Here is a 19,048-nt window from a genome sequence, read left to right on the forward strand (position 1 = left end):
CTTTCCCTATTGTGCTCAGCCCGCCAGGTTCCAGAAAATCTGAGGGCCAGGCCTAGGAGTATGACATTACTGGGTTGACATTTTCCCCAACTTCTCTATAACCCCAGTGCTATATCAGGGCTCCAACTGCTTAGAAATATGAATTATGTCTCACATTTGCATCTCATTTGCTGTTTGTAAGCTGAGGTAATCCTCTGAATTATATAGTGTGGTATTACCTGTTTTTCAAATTCACCTCCCAAAGTTCTGAGAAGCCAAACATCACCCAAGTCATCAAGTTGTGGTGCACAAACTGAAATCAGTGTTTCTGACCTGCACTCAAGTCCACTCTGCCTACATAGAAAGAATATGGCATTCCTTTCATTTTCCCTCTTGCAGTTGGTTCCCTGGGATGAAGATAAGTCATTTTGGTAGACTTCTATGGAAATGGATCCACCACGAAGGCATTGAAACTATAATTTTTTAAAATTGTGATTCATACGTCTCAAGTCCTTTCAAAAGTTAGGCATGAAGGTGTGCAGGGAGAAGAATCATAGCCTGGTGCCATGTTTTTAAAATGTTCGTTTTATCAAACACGTTTATATTCTTGATATACTTACTGTATCAAGAAACTTGAGTCTTGTGTATAGCTCTCCTGTCCACCTCTCAAAACGAAAAGCCTCTAATGAAACAAATGCACTCCTTCATTTTCCTCCCTACTTTGCCAGATTAATGGTATAGCTAATGCGTTACCTTTGGAGGGGTAGTTAGTATGGAAATCTGTTTTTGATTTTGGTTTGTAATACAACAGTGCCTTTTTTTTTTTTTTTTTTTGAGACGGAGTCTCTCGCTCAGTCGCCCAGGAGTGCAGGGCGCGATCTCGGCTCACTGCAGGCTCCTCCTCCCGGGTTCACACCATTGTCCTGCCTCAGCCTCCCAAGTAGCTGGGACTATAGGCGCGCGCCGCCAGGCCTGGCTAATTTTTTACATTTTTAGTAGAGACGGGATTTCACCGTGTTAGCCAGGATGGTCTCGTTCTCCTGACCTCGTGATCCGCCCACCTCGGCCTCCCAAAGTGCTGGGATTACAGGCGTGAGCCACTGCGCCCGGCCAACAGTGCCTTTTTTTAAAAAAAAAAAAAAAAAAAAAAAAAAACCTCCCTTCTCACTTTCTTCTCCAAACTGGAAGTTAAGAAGTGACTAGCATCACCAGTCTTAGAAGGGTATTGTTAAGAGCTCTGCTCCATACTTACCACACCGTCATTCTGTAGGAGACTCAAAAGCAGCTAAGATGTATGCATGCTCAGAATTGTGAATGACTTGCCTAAGCAGATGACATATCCCAGAATTTCTGATCTCTCCCAGGACCCCCTGCTAGACAAGAAACAAAGTTAACATCTCACTCAGTAGAAGTGTCTGCAACACAGAAAACTAAATATTGTCCTCAACTCCCAACAAACCATTTTATTCTCTCTACCTCAAAAAACTCAGTTTTGATAAAGAACACCCACCCTTCTAAGTTTTCATAAATGGTTGAGAAAGTCAAGTATATAAATATATGATCAAATCACATTTTTAAATTAAAAATCAGCTGGTCTAAGTACAGTGGTACTTAAAACGATCACAGCCAGTTACAGATTTCTTTGTTCCTTCTCCCCTCCTGCTGTTTCACTTGTGGTATTTATTAAATTATATTAGAAATGGATGGGAATAAGTGTTTACAATTTTAACACTGCAGTGAAGAATTTGGTTAAAATTTGGCCCATAATAAGCTCCTATAGATTAAAACTGGCAAAGCCTGGTGTAGCGGTTAATGCCTATAGTCCCAGCAACTTGGGAGACTTGAGGCAGTAGGATCCCTTGATCCCAGGAGTCTAAGGCCAGCCTGGGCCACATAGTAGGACCTTTTCTCCAAAAAAAAAAAAAAAAAAAAAAAAGTAACCCAGGTAGGAGACAATGAAATTTTCAGGTCATTCTATTAACTTATAAAACAAATTGCTTTGGGAGGCCGAGGTGGGTGGATCACCTGAAGTCAGGAGTTGAGACCAGCCTAGCCAATGTGGCAAAACCCCATCTCTACTAAAAATACAAAAATTAGCCAGGTGTGGTAGCGTGCACCTCTAATCCCAGCTACTCTCAGGAGACTTGAGGCAGGAGAACCACTTGAACCTGGGAGGCAGAGGTTGCAAGTGGAGATAGCGCCACTGCACTCTAGCCTGGGCGACAGAGTGAGACTCAGTCTAAAAAAAAAAAAAAAAAATTTTGTATGTATATGAAAAATTGGCAATGTGAAAACAGCTTATGTTAATGAAGGAAAAGCCAAACCACAGGCATTGCAAGCAAAACTCTTTATCTTATAGCATGATGTTCCAACCTAACCAGCCAGCTTATACTTTTCACTCTGCTATATTACAAATCAAATACAGTTTATTTGTTGTGTCACCTCACATTTCCTGGCATTGCCACTCTTCAGGTATTTATATTCTATTAATATTTTTCATTATGATTATAGCATAAATTCATGTGATGCTGTTGTCACAATTTTATAGTACATTGGAAACTTGCGTTTATCAAATTCTCTTTTGACAAAAGGTTTGTCTACATGTCCTACAGATGCTTGGTGAGAGAGAATGGTATGTAGTTTGTGGAATGTAAAGCTGGCCATTTTTTCTCCTTTGTAAGCAGTAAAATTTAAAGTGGAAGAAAGATGGAAATGAAACAGTTTGATTATGGTTTTAAGCAGGAAATTATGAGATTAAGATATTTACTAAGACTTTTCAAAATAAAAACTGATAAAACATTCATTTTCTTCTTTCAAATATTTTGCTTAACTGTAATGGTAAACCTGGCATGGTGATTAACTGGTTGCCAGAATAAGGCCTGAGGCATCACCAAATTATACTTAATTCTTTATTTTTTAACATTATTTTAAAGGAAAAGTACCTGGAAGAAAGATGTAGTTAAGAAGTAAACAATGAAGTAAAACAGGGAAGGATGCAAAATGGAGAACTATAACAATAGCCAGGGGCTGGGAGCAGAGCAACATATTTTACTGCGACGAGGAGAATAATTTCTTCCCCCATCAAGCCTACAGTCAAGGGGAGGAACAAGAAGGATTCTGGGAGAAAGCAGCTATAGCAGGTTTTGGGGAAGCTATTGCTTAGCAACCTTTATTTCAGATTGTTACATGAGTACAACTTGAAAGAGTCAAGACATTGTTTTATACCATCCTTAGAAGGATGGTTTGAAGTATTTGGTAGGTGGCAAAATAAATGTACAAGAATCACAAAACTTTTCTGAGAGACTTTATTGCATGTTATAATATTGATCTTCAGAAATGTTTAATAAAATCACATTTTTAGGATTCCTTGTCTTAGCTCAGGTTGCCATAACAAAGTATTGCAGACTGAGTAACTTAAGCAATACAAATTCATTTTCTCACAGTTCTGGAAGCTGAAAGTCTGAGGTCAGGATATCAGCATGGTCAAAGTCTGGTGAAATCTTTCTTTCTGACTTTCAGATTGGCACCTTCTCCCTGTGTCCTCACATGGCCTTTCCTCGATGTGTGGGCATGGAGAAAGAGGGTGATCTCTCTCCCTTCCTTATCTTAATCCTATAGAAGGCCCCACCTTCATGACCTCATCTAAACCTAATTACCTGCCAAAGGCCCCATCTCCAAATTCCATCACATTCGGGGTTAGGGATTCAACATATGAACTTTGGAGAGACAAAATTCAGTTCATAGCACTCCTCAAAGGAGTATTTTCCGTGCAGAGAGTATATCATCTATAAATTAAAGGTAAAGGCCAGACAGGATATTAATAAGAGAAGACAACTTTTAGACCATGTTAAAATCTTATGGAGAAGACAATACATTCTTAAGAGAGAACTTCCCTAAAGAAAATGCTCCATAGGGAAAAGCTAAAACAGCATAAAAATGTAAAAGTGTCTTGCCAAAAAGTGACTAAATCTCTAGCTAGGCAATTTAATTTTTGTTTTTATCCATTAGCAGACCTGAATTCTGGCAGTTTTTAAGTAAGTTTGGCTATCCGAAGAATGTTGTTTCGTGATAAATGGAAAAGAGTTAGCTAAAGCTGTGATTTTCTTGTAATGGTTTCAAGAACAGCTTGAATTCTGAGTAATATATGAATCTAAAGTTTGGAGATGGTCATAATAATTAGTGCCTGTTCCATTTTCCCTCTTCTTGTCTTCTTTTGCTCCCCATGGTTATATCTTCATATTTCTACCTCAAGAGTCCTTCCCAGATCATGAACCAAATCTGAGCAAGACTAAATGTCTCAACAGCTCCCACCCATAAGAACCATGCAGCCCTCCGAAGATGTAGAATGCCAAGTGTTTGGACGAATGGAGGCAAGATGGCGCACTTCCGGGTTCTTCATCCCCCCCCAACTTTTCCCGCGCGCGCGAAAATGCAGCTGACGCCCGGGAAAGTGCAGACCAACTGGGCATGCGCCAGGTGACGTCAATCTGAAGAGACCAAGATTTACCTGGTCGCACCTGCGGAACGCCCCCGGACACGCCCGTGCCCCGCCTATCGCCCTCCCACTCCCAGAAAAGCCGCTCCGGACCAGTGCCAGGCGCGGACTTCCCAGCTTCCCCACTGCGGTCGGGACTGTCGGAACTTCGTCCGAGAGCAGCATGGAGAACTCTGTGGGCCTCACTTGCCGGAGGCCAACAGACCTCTCCTTACCCACCTTCTTCCCCTGAAGCTAGGTGACCAAAATAAACTTGCAGTTTTGCTCCTACACTTGCCTAGTCGCTGGTTCCTTTGCGCCCGCTCTGGTGGTCTTAGAAAAAACAAGTCAGTTGGTGCCGAAACCCGGGAGGAGACCCCTCCTCGGGGCCCCCAGGGCCTGGGGAGCCTCCTCCTCCTCCTCGCTCCACGCCGCAGACGGACCAGGACCTGAGACCCACTTCCCTCACTCTCACGGCCTCTCTGGGGTAAGTGCCCTTGTCTCCTCTTAACCTCCCTCGGCCAGAAATCCTGCGCAGGTCCGGGGTCCATTTGGGGCCACCAAGTGGCTCGGGAGCCACCACGTGGCTCGGGAGACCCGTTCAGGACGGAGACGTCCGCCTGAAGGTAATCTCCACTTAGGCTTCAAGAGCCTCTCGTCTGTCTCTGCTGGTTCCAAAGGACGCTTTGAAGCCAGGCAGGGATCCATTCCCATGTCCATTGGGTCCATTGTGTCGGTAAAGAGGAAACAAATGGGAAACCCCCCAGTCCAAATTTCCAAAGAGCACCCCCTTGGGGTGCCTCCTAGCCAATTTAAAAACCTTACAGCTTGAACAAGACCTTAGGAGGAAGCGGTTAATTTTCCTTTCCACTGTGGCGTGACCGACCTCAGCAATTTCTGCCAGCGGTTAGGCAAGTGGTCTGAAATTACGTACATACAAGGCTTTTGGGCCTTACGCTCTCGTCCCGACCTGTGTAGCCGGTGCTCTTCGGCCCAAGTTATGCTAGCCAAGGACGCCGGCTCACAGGAACCTGAAAAAGAGGAGTCTTCATTCCTTTCTGTTCAGCCGGAGGATCTAGGGTTTCCCTCACTTCCGCCCTATACTTCTCCTCCCTCCGCCCGGACTCCTCCTTCCTCTTCCTTACCTACTAGTAATCCACTCAGTCTCGTGCTTTCTTCGGGGCCCCCAACTGGCTGTCTTGAGTCTCCTGTCTCTGCACACACCCGCTCTAAGTGCCCTGCTGATGCCTCCACTCCTGCCCCACACCCTCCTACAGTGTTAGCGCCTTTGCGAGAGGTGGCTGGGGCGGAGGGGGTAGTCAGAGTACATGTCCCTTTTTCATTGGCCGATCTTTCCAAAATTGAAAAGCGTTTAGGGGATTTCTCAGCTAATCCCACCGTGTACATAAAGGAATTTAGATATCTTTGTCAGGCTTATGACTTAACTTGGCATGACCTCCAGGTTATCCTAACCTCCACCCTAAACCCTGAGGAGCAAGAGTGCATCGTAGCGGCCGCCAGGCAGCACGCCAACCAACTACATTTAACTGATGCCACCATCCCACTAGGGGAGCAAGCAGTACCCTAGGCAGACCCAGACTGGAACTACCAAGCAAACCAGCCTGGGCGCCGTAGGCGAGACATAATGGTTCAGTGTTTGTTGGCTGGTATGCAAACAGCCTCAAACAAAACTGTAAATTTTAACAAATTAAAAGAAATTATACAAAATCCAGAAGAAAATCCAGCCGCATTCTTAGATAGGCTGACTGAGGTTCTAACCCAATATACCCGGTTAGATCCGGCCTCCCCCACAGGGGCCACCATTTTGGCGTCTTATTTCATTTCTCAATCAGCTCCTGACATTCGTAAGAAACTTCAAAAGGTAGAGGATGGTCCTCAGGCACCAATACAAGATCTGGTTAAATTAGCCTTTAAGGTCTATAACTCCAGAGAGGAGACGGCAAGCACGCCTCAAACAGAAGGCCCAGCTCCTAGCAGCAGCTTTACAGCCCAGTCGTAACCCCAGGCCAGAGAGTACACACTCCGCAGACTCCAAGGCTACGAAAGGAGCCTGCTATAAGTGCGGCAAGGCAGGACACTATGCCAACAGGTGTCCGCAAGGTCCCCGAGCCCCAACGCAGCCTTGCTATAAGTGCAAGGCGTCAGGACATTGGGCCAATGAATGTCCTAAGCCTCGTCCACCAGCAACCCCCTGCCCTGCTTGCCAGCAGGGAGGACACTGGAAGTCTGATTGCCCCACCCTGAGAACAGGTGCTGCGTCTCCACGTGACCCCCTTTCCCAGGATCCTGGGAGCTCCTTCCAGCTCCTACATCTGGACGACAACGACAACTGAAGGTGCCGAGACTCGGGGACCCCCATCACCCTCGCCGAGCCGCGGGTAACTCTCCTGGTAGCGGGTAAGACAATTTTTTAATCAACAGCGAGGCTACCTATTCTGTTTTGCCTTCCTTCTCTGGACCTAGCCTTCCATCCAATATCTCTGTAGTAGGAATAGACGGAAAGCCATCCACCCCACGAAAAACTCCACTCCTTAATTGCTGCCTGGCCAACAACTACTCTGCACACTTGTTCCTCATTCCCAGCTAAAGAGGGCCCCCACCGGGAACAATCAGTGGACATCAGTTCAACTTTCCCCCACTCGCCTCAAACTTACAAAACTTTCTTAACTAGTTCATGCTCCCTGACCCCTGGTGCTTAGCTCGCTTTCTCACCATCTTCTACATAAACCTATCAGACTTTCAATACATAACCCCAGACCCATATCTACCTCCAGACAATAGTCCAGAGCAGTGGTTCTCCCATCTCCTAACCTTCATTGAACATCTCCAGTGGCAAGGGACACTCCGTGACTACACAGAAAATGAAGTCTCATTTTATACTTATATTGCTGTTTCACTCATACACTCAGACCTTTGCTAGTCCGCCTACTGTATGGCAATTTTTTTCTCATCACTGAAACTTGGCCACAAGACAGCCGAACACACTCAGTAGTACATAGTTCTGCCAGTTGTCTTCCTTAAGGCTATCAAACTTCTCTCCACACAATAGAGACCCCTTTCTCATGGCTCGCACTTATCTGCCAAAGGCTAGACTTAACCTACACTGTGAATATAACCAATCTCTCCCACTGCTTCCTCTGTGAGGCTTTAGAAGGCCCCCACCTAGTGGCAGCCCCCTGCCCATGGCCTTCAACACAACTGGTCAAACATCCCACAATTCACTTACACTCCAGGCGCCACTATACCAGAAATCCAAACTGCCCAATCCTTCCTTTCCGTTATTCAACTCCAAATTCATCCTGAGGTAATCATACTCAGGCACCCAATGGAGGCCACACAGCCCCCATTGAAGGCTATCTCTCGTCCAAACTGCCCAATCCTTCCTTTCCGTTATTCAACTCCAAATTCATCCTGAGGTAATCATGCTCAGGCACCCAATGGAGGCCACGCAGCCCCCATTGAAGGCTATTTCTCGTCCAAACTGCCCAATCCTTCCTTTCCGTTATTCAACTCCAAATTCATCCTGAGGTAATCATGCTCAGGCACCCAATGGAGGCCACGCAGCCCCCATTGAAGGCTATTTCTCGTCCAAACTGCCCAATCCTTCCTTTCCGTTATTCAACTCCAAATTCATCCTGAGGTAATCATGCTCAGGCACCCAATGGAGGCCAAACAGCCCCCATTGAAGGCTATTTCTTGTGCAACTGATCTCTCTCTCTAAAACTCTTAACCATACAGCCATTAATTGATCCCTCTATGTCCCCGTGTCCTTGGTCCCCAGTCTAACTTTATACAGCCAGGCAGAAGTAGCAGAGCTTTTCCAGCAACTTTCCATGCCACTACGACACCCCCGTAAAAAAAACGGGCTGTTGTCCTCCCTCTAGTTATTGGAATCAGCTGAAAGCCTGGCCTCCCTGCAGCGCCGAACTACCTCAATAGCCTAAGTAGCTGCCCAAAACAGGCGAGCCCTAGACTTGCTTACAGCTGAAAAAGGAGGCACTTGTCTCTTCCTTGGAGAAGAGTGCTGCTATTATGTTAGCAAGTCAGGCCTAGTAGACACTAACATTCAAACCCTCAATAAAATAAAAAAAAAAACTGAGATACAAAACCTTAACACCCCAACCTTGCCGGGACCTTCCTTCTGGGTTTTGCCCATATTCCGACAAATGCTTCCATACCTCGTTCCTATACTAATACTGTGCCTTATTTTATTCTTCATCCGTACGTCCAAATGCCAACCATGGGCCCCGACCTTAACGACGCCCCTTAACAGCAGGAAGTAGCCAGACAGACCACGGCGCCCCTTTATCACTATTACCAATAAAAGGTTGGACTGTTTGGACGAATGGAGGCAAGATGGCGCACTTCCGGGTTCTTCATCCCCCCCCAACTTTTCCCACGCGCGCGAAAATGCAGCTGACGCCCGGGAAAGTGCAGACCAACTGGGCATGCGCCAGGTGACGTCAATCTGAAGAGACCAAGATTTACCTGGTCGCACCTGCGGAACGCCCCCGGACACGCCCGTGCCCCGCCTATCGCCCTCCCACTCCCAGAAAAGCCGCTCCGGACCAGTGCCAGGCGCGGACTTCCCAGCTTCCCCACTGCGGTTGGGACTGTCGGAACTTCGTCCGAGAGCAGCATGGAGAACTCTGTGGGCCTCACTTGCCGGAGGCCAACAGACCTCTCCTTACCCACCTTCTTCCCCTGAAGCTAGGTGACCAAAATAAACTTGCAGTTTTGCTCCTACACTTGCCTAGTCGCTGGTTCCTTTGCGCCCGCTCTGGTGGTCTTAGAAAAAACAAGTCACCAAGTAAGAGTGCTGGATTACAGGTAGACTTCAAGCTGTGCCACTCCCCTATATCCCTGATATTTTCCCAGTCTATAGCACTGGACTTCTCCTTTGCTTTTCTTTCATAATTGAAACTATATCAATTCCTAAGCTCCCATCTAATGTGAAAGTTTAAGCTTGGTTTGGAAAATTTTTCACTAGTCCCAGTTCTGACTAGATCCTAGTTCATTGGACAGGATACTTTTATGATACATTACCCTCAAGCTACTGAACTTTTTCAAACATCACCCACTGACTAAGCTTACTAGATTACTATATCCTTCTGCTGAATAGGACTGCACTGGTGCCACAGCTTGTCTATGCCATGTCTGAACTTCATGTACTCTGTGGACAGTGAACAAGGGCCTACCTTGTGGGCATCAGCCTCTCTGATTGTTTCTTTAGTCTCGGTCATGCTTGGTTATGCTTGGCCTTAACGTCATCCCTTTCTTCACTAACTAGTACTGCTGAATTCCTGACATGTCTTCATCCTCCTACCTATGCCTATTGTGGTATCAGTGCCGTATCTGTCTGAATAAGATCACAGGGTCAATAAAAATTAAAATTGATGTGAGAGGATACTTTAGTTTAAATTCTCACTTCTGTTTAGTTCTCATTCTACTTCTGCTGTACTTAGGATTATGCCACTTTTTGGCTTTCTTCTATATTCCTTCCTTATGCAAGCTTTTTAAACAGTCTGCACCTCAGCTCATCTGTAAAATGAGGCAATAATATATATACCATATTGATATCAGGAAGATTAAATGAATGATATGTCTGCAATGTACTTGTCACAGTGTCTGACATATAGTAAACAATAAATAAATAGTTGTTGTTAGATACCGTATGACCCCTAGGAACCTGCATTTTCCAATCCAACATGAGCAGTAATCAGAAGTTGAAAATATCAGATCCCAGGCTGTTTCCTAGCTTTAGGAGTCTAAGACTTGAAACCAGATTGTGGTTCTGAAGCAAAACATTATTATTTGAATTTGCTTCAGGCCCTTTCAAAATTTTATTTACCAAATACTTATGGACATTTATGGTGTATTGGCTGTCCAGCATCTATTTACCCTTTCCTAATAGCACTCAGATTTCCCTTTGATGAATCTTTTTCTATCTCACTCTATTCAGTGACCAGGGGCTGTGCCTTCCTATAGGTGTGGAGTAAGGGAGGAGTAATGAGGGACATGTTGCTGAAACAATATCAGTTGGATTCTCTCTCCCTAGATTTGAATTATTAATATTATTATTATTATTGAGACAGGGTCTCATTCTGTCACCCAGGCTGGAGTGCACCTAGATTTGAATTATGAGGTGAGGAACATGAAGACTAAAAAGGGTTGGAATGGGAGGGACTCCATCCCAAGAGTGGCACCCTGACCACACGGTTTCTGACATAGAATAGTGGCTATGATCTTACTTGCCAGCCTCTGGAGCATTTTGGATTCTGCCTAGACCAAGTCTTCCAGCTTCTGTCAATTCTCTGACTCCCCTAATTGCCTTTCACTAAATTCTGTTTGATTACATTACCCAGAGTATATTTCTTTTGATTGCAGTTGAATTATCCTGATCACCAGGTTTTCAGCTTTTGGTTAGCTTTTGGTTTTCCTCACTCTTTCTCTTTCTCTCCCTCTCTCCTACAAAGTACTCTTTCTATTCATAATCTGGCTCTGCATCCACATGAACATTTAAATTCAAAGCTATAATTTGACCCTATTTCACTTCTTTGGTTTCACCCTAACATAATCTCTGACTGTCTCACTGTTGTGAGGCTCCCTAGCTTCAGGTTTGTGTTCTCCTAATTGACAAAGCTAGCCACACCCTACCAAAGCTTTGTATTTCAGTGCAGCTGCCTTCTGTCACCAGGCAGCCCTACCTCAGCTTCTTGCTGAAACTCTGCCAATTGCAGACCTAACCCTTTGGACTGTGACTTAATGCTTTGTGTTCTGCCAGCTTCGGTGACCTGATCTAACTGACAACAAATTTCAACCAAATGCCAATGCTTGCTTTCTAGAGCTGTTACTTTAGTATCTATTAGTGTATAGTTGTCAATTTATATTCGTAATAATAAAATCTAGAATAGTCCTGTATCTCGTTTCCTTTACAATACTGTCTATGCTCTTCTGATATTGTTGATTCATGTCAACCAAGATAAATCAACTTGGTCTCTCTATAATGAAAAGAATTGTGTGTTATAAAGTAACTACAGCAATTTGGGTACTCAGTGCTGGGGTAACACTTGATTTTAAAAGCTGCCTAATCAACTCTGTTCTGGTTTTCAAATATTAAAGAGAATCCAGTTGTGAAGTGTTTGAGCTACAAACCAAAACAGCAGTCCTCAGCTTTCCCCTACATGCCTTTAAATCAGACATTAATATCTCACTGGAAATCTGTCAGTGGCGTTGAACAGGCTACTCTAGAGAGTCATGGTTAAGGTTGCAAAAAAAGAAGCTGACTTTAGAATTCATTTCCACATATCAAAAAACCCCAATTGTAAATGATTAAGTGATAATAAATGTTAATTGTTATTAAACTCAATAGAGTAAAATATTGTTCAAAGCAATAGAAAGAATATGTAGCAGATATTAAGATTATGACTGGTCAGTAAATGGAAAGAATACTGATTTTATCCTGCACATATAAAATAATTTTTAAAAGATCATAATTCCAAATGACTTTAAAATGTTGTATCTTGTATATCCCTAGTGGGATTTATCATAAAGACAAAAAAATTATAAAAACTGGTTTTTTTTGGTAGTCATATTGTTGGTGCTTATACTGTTTTTTCTGATACTATGATATGTGCAATGTGGGATAAAGCAAAATGAGTTACTATGATATATTGTAATTCTGTTATTCTTGACATTGACATACATTAAAAGAGAGAATAACTAAACTGCCTATAGTTGTAAATTTGAATTAGAAGTATCATCATGAACTCATAGTATTTCATACAGGTATTTCCTAATTCAGTTGACTGAAAAGGCCCAGAAGCAAGCCAAACTCTGTTGCAATGAGTATCATTAGCCCTTACACTTCAGACTTCATATAGCAGAGCCTTTGGAAGAGAGAAAAGTAGAATATGGTACTATATTCTTTCCTATTGCTGCTATAACAAATTACCATAAATTTAATGGCTTAAAACAATAAAAAATTATTATCTTACAGGTCTAGAGGTCAGAAGTCCAAAATGGTTCTCACTGAACCAAAATCCAGGCATTGGCAGGGCTGTGTTCCTTCTGGAGGCTCTAGGAGATAATTCATTTGCTTCTGTTTTCCAGCTTCTAGAGGCTTCCTACATTCCACTTGCACCTTCAGAGCCAGTATCATACCACTTCAAATTCTGCTTCCATCATCACATCTCTGACTCTCACTGTTACTTCCCTTCTTGACTTTGAAGGAATCCTGTTATTACATTGAGCCCACGAGGATAATCCAGGATAATCTCCCTGTCTCAAAATCCTTCATTTAATCTTAATGCAAAGTCCCTTTTGCCATGTGAGATAATATATTCATAGTTTCTGGGGATTAGGATGTGGACATCTTTGGGGGAAGGGACATATTTTGCCTACCGCAAGCACCAAGTCAAATAGAAGGGCTTTAGGTTTTAAAAAGGGGTTGAGTCTAACCACAGTTGCTGAGATAAGACTTAATACCTACAAATGCCACATCTGGCTCTTAGAATAACTTTATCGGTATTGCCCACAAGCCTTATATAATGGCAAATTGGATGAAATAAAACTAACAACTACTGAGTGCCTAACTGAAGACTTTCAGGCATTTTCTAGAAAACATTTCTTAATCGCCATAGATAGGTATCATTTTTCTTTGTGAATGAGAAAAGTAAGACTCAAAGTTTAAGCAAAGTGTTCAGGTCATTCAGCTAGTAAATGACAGAGCTACAATTTCTATACAGGTATGTCTGACTCCAAAGTCCATGTATTTACCCTGCTTTTCATGATGTGGTAGAAGGGGTGAGTTAGGAGATCCTGGGACACACTGTCAGACTTAGGGATTGCTTATTATAATACAGTGTCTCCAAATTGAATGTGTTTAGGCAGAGGAATAAAGGAAAGAGAGAAGGAAGAGGAAAGAAAGGATAGAGAGATCCTAAAGTAGTGATTTATACCAAATCGAATTAGAGCAACTGCAAATATGTATATGGGAGAGCAATAAAAAGAGACAGGCTGAAGGAAAACCTTTTCAAAACACAACTTCAAGGATTGTAGCATTCACAGGAAACAGCACCAGTCAGAGAATTACTATGGTCTGTACTCAGAATACTCTCTAATCAGCTCTTATTGCAAAATGTCAGGTCCCAAAGAATGACGATTCTTTAAGCTAAAAAATCAATATTTACTTGTGTACAACTGGCCCACTTACATAAGTGATCCTTTCAGCCACATATCTACACAAATGATTGTTAATAATTATTTTTAGTAAACATTTCCCAACCTTTAGCTGCTTGCAACTCCAGGTTCTCTTCTCAACTACTTTATCCTTGAGGATTCAGTAGGAAGTTGCGTTGTTTGAAATTAGACGGTGTCTGTTCTAACATGTCCTGGTTAGGCTTAGCTTTGATAAAAAGGTTGTGAGTCTAATTAATGGGTCTGCCATTAATTAACAAGAGGGGTGTTTAAGAGTCTAACTTTAAACTGCCTTGTCAGATAATACTGAAAACATTTGAAAAAAATATTTTGGGGGAATTTTCTAAAAATTATGCAGCCTTTCTATTACTACAGATATCTCAAATTTATGCTTTGATTTAGATACATCTGGCCCACATGATCTTGTATCTGCTCCACTGCCCCAACAAACATCTTGCATAGAATTTGCTTACCAAAACGTGGATTTCTGTTATGGATAACTTTTTTTTTTTTTTTTTTTTGAGACAGAGTTTTTACTTGTTGCTCAGGCTGGAGTGCAAAGGCACAATTTTGGCTCACTGCAACCTCTGCCATCTGAGCTCAAGCGATTTTCCTGCCTCAGCCTCCCTAGTAGCTGGGATTATAGGCATGGGCCATCATGACTGGCTCATTTTTGTATTTTTAGTAGAGGTGGGGTTTCGCCACGTTGGTCAGGCTTGTGTTGAAGTCCTGACCTGAGGTGATCCACCCGCCTCGGCCTCCCAATGTGCTGGGATTCCAGATGTGATCCACCGTGCCCGGCCCTGTTATGGATAACTAACTGTTTACATTGTGGGGCAATGTAAGAAACTGTCCTATGAGAGTCGTTATAGCAATTACTGTAGGAATATTTTTAAGGGTGATATTTACTCCATCATACTATATCTTCGACATGAGAACCCAAAGAACAAGTTTATTTTAAGTTACAATACCAGGAAGAATTATGTGTCTTTTATACAGCTGGTTTGTTATAATCTTACGGGTGCCATAAATCATTTAACATTTCTATTTCCTTATGGTGCTGATTGCTAGCAAACCCAGAGCCAACTTTGTAGTCTATCTCAAGGTATTCCATGTATCTTAAAACATGCATTTTAGTTAAGCAACTCTGGTGGTATAATCTTGTCTTGTATACTACTCCCTTTCATTTTTGTATTGTGCTATATGTATTTTTATAAACTGTCTTGATTTCTTTAAAGCACAGTATAGAAAATATGATGGGAAAGGTCAGTTTATCTTTGTCTACTTAGGCATGTTGCATGAAAATTATTGGAGTTTTTTTTCCCCCAAATTTGGAGAGTATCTTTGGGTTAGTCTTGCCTAAATGTGACACTTCTGAATTTCACACCAAGGGTTATTGAAGGGCACCTCAAGGAGAAACACATTCGGTTTCTAGAGAGGCCAAAACTGAGGTGCAAGGAGGTCAATATGACTTCTAATCAGGAGAAATATACTATTAAATTAAAGTGTTTGGGTCAGAGAAAACAAGCAAATATAAGCTTAAACTCAAAAGAAGCAAGGACCAGCAAGTATTGGCACATGAAGCTGCTTTTTACATGGACACTCCCTATATGTACTTTGCTCCAAAATATATAATATTCCTGTAATAGCAGGAACTTGTGTATTTAACCATAGTTAATGAATCTCCTGAGCAACATCCCCTGAATGGTCACTAGTAATTGAAAAAGAATTACAAGTGTAAGATAACTATCAACTCATTACATGTTGAAAAAAATATAATAGCAATGCTACCATTGAACATTTATTGAGTGTCTACGATGTGTACCAGGCACTGTGGAAGTACTTTGTCTGCTCTATCTCGTTTGATTTTCAGAGTTCCAGTAAGTTGGCACTTTCGTAAGTCCATTTTACAAATGAGAAATGTAAAGGAAAGCCACTAGAGGATTCAAGTAGAAGCTTGAAAGAATGATTTACATCTGAAGAAGACTCTGGCTGCTATGAAGAGATTCGACTATAAGGGTAGCCAGTTTGGAGGCTGTTACTTGCACAACATGCTGACTAGGACCAGAATGGGATAATGGGATAATGGAATTGCTGAGAGGTTTTAGACTCAGAATATATTTTAATTAACATGTGTGAGTGTAGGGGTGTGTGTGTGTATGTGCTACACCACTATTTTTTCTCAAAGCCAATAAACTAAGTGAAGATTATCAAATGTCAATGGAGTTCTCCTGTCATTCTGCTCCATGCTGAGGGTGAAGCTAGGGCCTTTTTTTTTTTCTGGTGATTTGATGCTACCAACTAGACCACCTTCCAATAAAGGGGTGTGATTTTGTTGTGGAAAGAGAGGAAGAAACTGCCAGCTTTCTTATTCTGTTCCCTTTTGGTGAGTGCCATGTCATTTCTCCTTTAAGCAGATCGTCATACCCACTATGTCAGGGAACTTATGGGAAGAGATGTTAGGAAGTCAAAAACTTGGAAATATATTAAAGTCCCAAAACTTCTTAGTTATTTCTTGACTTTTCCCTTCTATAAGCCTTCCCTCACTTTATACAGAGCTTTTTTATGTAAATAAGAGCAGTGGGGCTTCTAACAGCCAGGAAAGTCTGAGGTAAAACTGTGAGAATCAGCTTGAATCCTTGCCAGGTCTCAACCCCAAGGTACGTGACTAAAATGAATTTTTTGTAGATTACTAAATCCGTGCTCCCCCTAAACAAAAGGTATTTCGAAATGACCTAGCATGACATAGACATTTCACTCCCACCAGAGTTGTAATTCTTGCCCTCTTTTTCTTGTCTCAAACATATTTTCCTCCTTTATGATCTCCTCATTGTGGTCTCAGTAATACGGGTTTCCCATATGTCTTCCCACTGTCTGCGAGTAGATTATGTTTTCTGAATTCTCTACTGTGGCATGAGGCTGCTACCATGCTATTGGGCTAGCCTGAACCAAGATTCAGGATGGGATGTGGCAGTCATAAAGGATATCACTGTAAGTTTTTAGCTAGCTACATTTTAAATGTGTGTGTATATATAATATGCATTTAGATAATAAATATATATATAATATCCTTATATATGTATGTATATGTATATATTAGAAAATAGGTAGCTGTGCTGTGGGTATATTTGTTTTAAACATTATCCATCCACCAGCTTCACCCACAACACACACACACACACACACACACACATACTTTTAGCAACATTGATTCTATATTACTTCATGTGGGCAAAGTCAACTACTTTAACCTCCAAAAATCTCCTGGACCACATGCTTTTCAGAGTGAGGTTTTGTCACTCTCTGGGGAAATACATAGATTTTTTTCACCTTTAATTCCATGTCCTTTTACAAACGGTAGATTCCTAGATCACTGTGAAGCCCATCCTGAAAAGCCTCACATGCCCTCAGATTGGATTATGATGACTGCCTTGGTAAAGTTACTGGAAATAAAGAACAGGAAGCAAAAAGTACCTTTGCCTTTGGAAGATAGTCAGATCTAAATGTTCTGAAATTAACTCCACTTTAATGTTGCTTCCAGAACCTGAGCTAATTCCAACTTACCCTTTGGTTCAAATCATCTACATCAGGGATCTGAAGGACCTACACTGGAATCAAGTCCCTAGAATAATCTCCCCCTGACTTTTTTACTCACTTTTCTTACTGTTCCTCCCCAAAGTACCCAATTTTCTAGAAGGAACTGTATTGCTAAGGTGACCCTTGGACAGAGTTACTTAGCTTTCTAAATATCTTCAAGGTAAGGAATAGAAGCAGCTTCCCACAATTACTAACTTCTAAACATCACTCTCCCTATCTTATCTTTCAGATCTTACAATGTTTTTGTTTTTTAAAAAATCCCTTCATTAAATCACCTGTGTTTGAAATACCTAAAGTGTTTCTATTTTCCTGATTGTGCACTGGCCCATAGAGATCTGAACTAGCACCTGAGAAGAATGCCACTCCTTGGAGCTGAACTGATATACAAAATTGGCTCACTCTCTCTCTTTTTTCTTAATTGGTAGCATTGTCTTTGGCACAATTCCTAGTCTTCCCTTTGATATTACGATTTCTCCTCCTGGGCAGTTTGCTACTTACACACCCGGTTCTGTTGTTTGGTTCCCTGGTTGGTTAGAGCCATATTACCCATTGTTGGAGTGGCAGCTCATGTTCTACACTCTTCTTGAACTTCAATTTCCCAATCCAAACTAATTGCATTACTCCATTCTTACATTGCTATAAATAAATACCTGAGACTGGGTAATTTACAATGAAAGGGGGTTTAATTGGCTCACGGTTCCACAGGCTGTACAGGAGTCATTGCAACTTCTTCTCAGCTTCTGGGGAGTCCTCAGGAAACTTTCAATTATGGCGGAAGGCACAGTGGGAGCAGGCATGTCTTACGTGGCCAGAGCAGGAGCAAGAGAGAGAGAGGGGAGGTGCCACACACTTCTAAACGATCAGATCTCATGAGAACTCACTATTGTGATGACAGCACCAAGGGGGAATTGTGTTGAGAAACTGCCCTCATGATCCAGTCACCTCCCACTAGGCCCCACATCCAGCACTGGGGATTACAATTCTACATGAGATTTGGGCGGGGACACAGATCCAAACCATATCCCCAATTTAGCCTGTATGCCAAACTTAGTGCATTTTCGCTTCTGAATCATTACATGGCAGAAGAAACATTACATATGTTCCCTCTGATACATTACAAAGAAGTTAGAGACAGAAGACCTAAGTTTATTTATCAGCTCCACCATTGGTGTGTGACTTTGGACAAGATAATAAATCCATTTGAGCCTCAGTTACCAAACTTGTAAAATAACAATAAAACTTGCTTTATAGGATTGTCATAAATATCAAACGACATCAACCATGTTGAGAGCTTTGTAAACTACACAAGACTGTGCAATTTATTGTACTTTTCTAAGTCATAGCTCATTATCAGACAGACTTTCTGGATACAATTCCTCTAACAGCAGTCTATGATTATTATGAAAAACGTTATTTTAAAGAAAGTAAGAGACCTCCCTCAGTTTATCTTCTCAAAATCACAAATTTAAGAAGCCACTTACTCTACCAATATGTGAGTACCCAGGGGTACGCTGGTAAATGTTTAACAACCAGCTCTTGGTACAATATGCTAATTTGCATGGTGTAAATATTTCTACCTGCCCAATTTTAATCCACCAATGGGACATCAACTATCTTACAAAATTCCTCATTATTTAACAATTGGCTGTCTAGCACACCACTGTTTTAATCAGCCTTGTTACCACAGTAAGACTCGTTCTTGGTATTAACATAGGTTCTAGAAAAAAAAAGTCTGGATATTGGCGTTATTCAAGATCAGCTTTCGACTGGGTGCGGTGG

This window comes from Trachypithecus francoisi, unplaced genomic scaffold (assembly GCF_009764315.1).
Source record: "Trachypithecus francoisi isolate TF-2019V2 unplaced genomic scaffold, Tfra_2.0 Lachesis_group2, whole genome shotgun sequence".
NCBI classification, from domain to species: Eukaryota; Metazoa; Chordata; class Mammalia; order Primates; family Cercopithecidae; genus Trachypithecus; species Trachypithecus francoisi.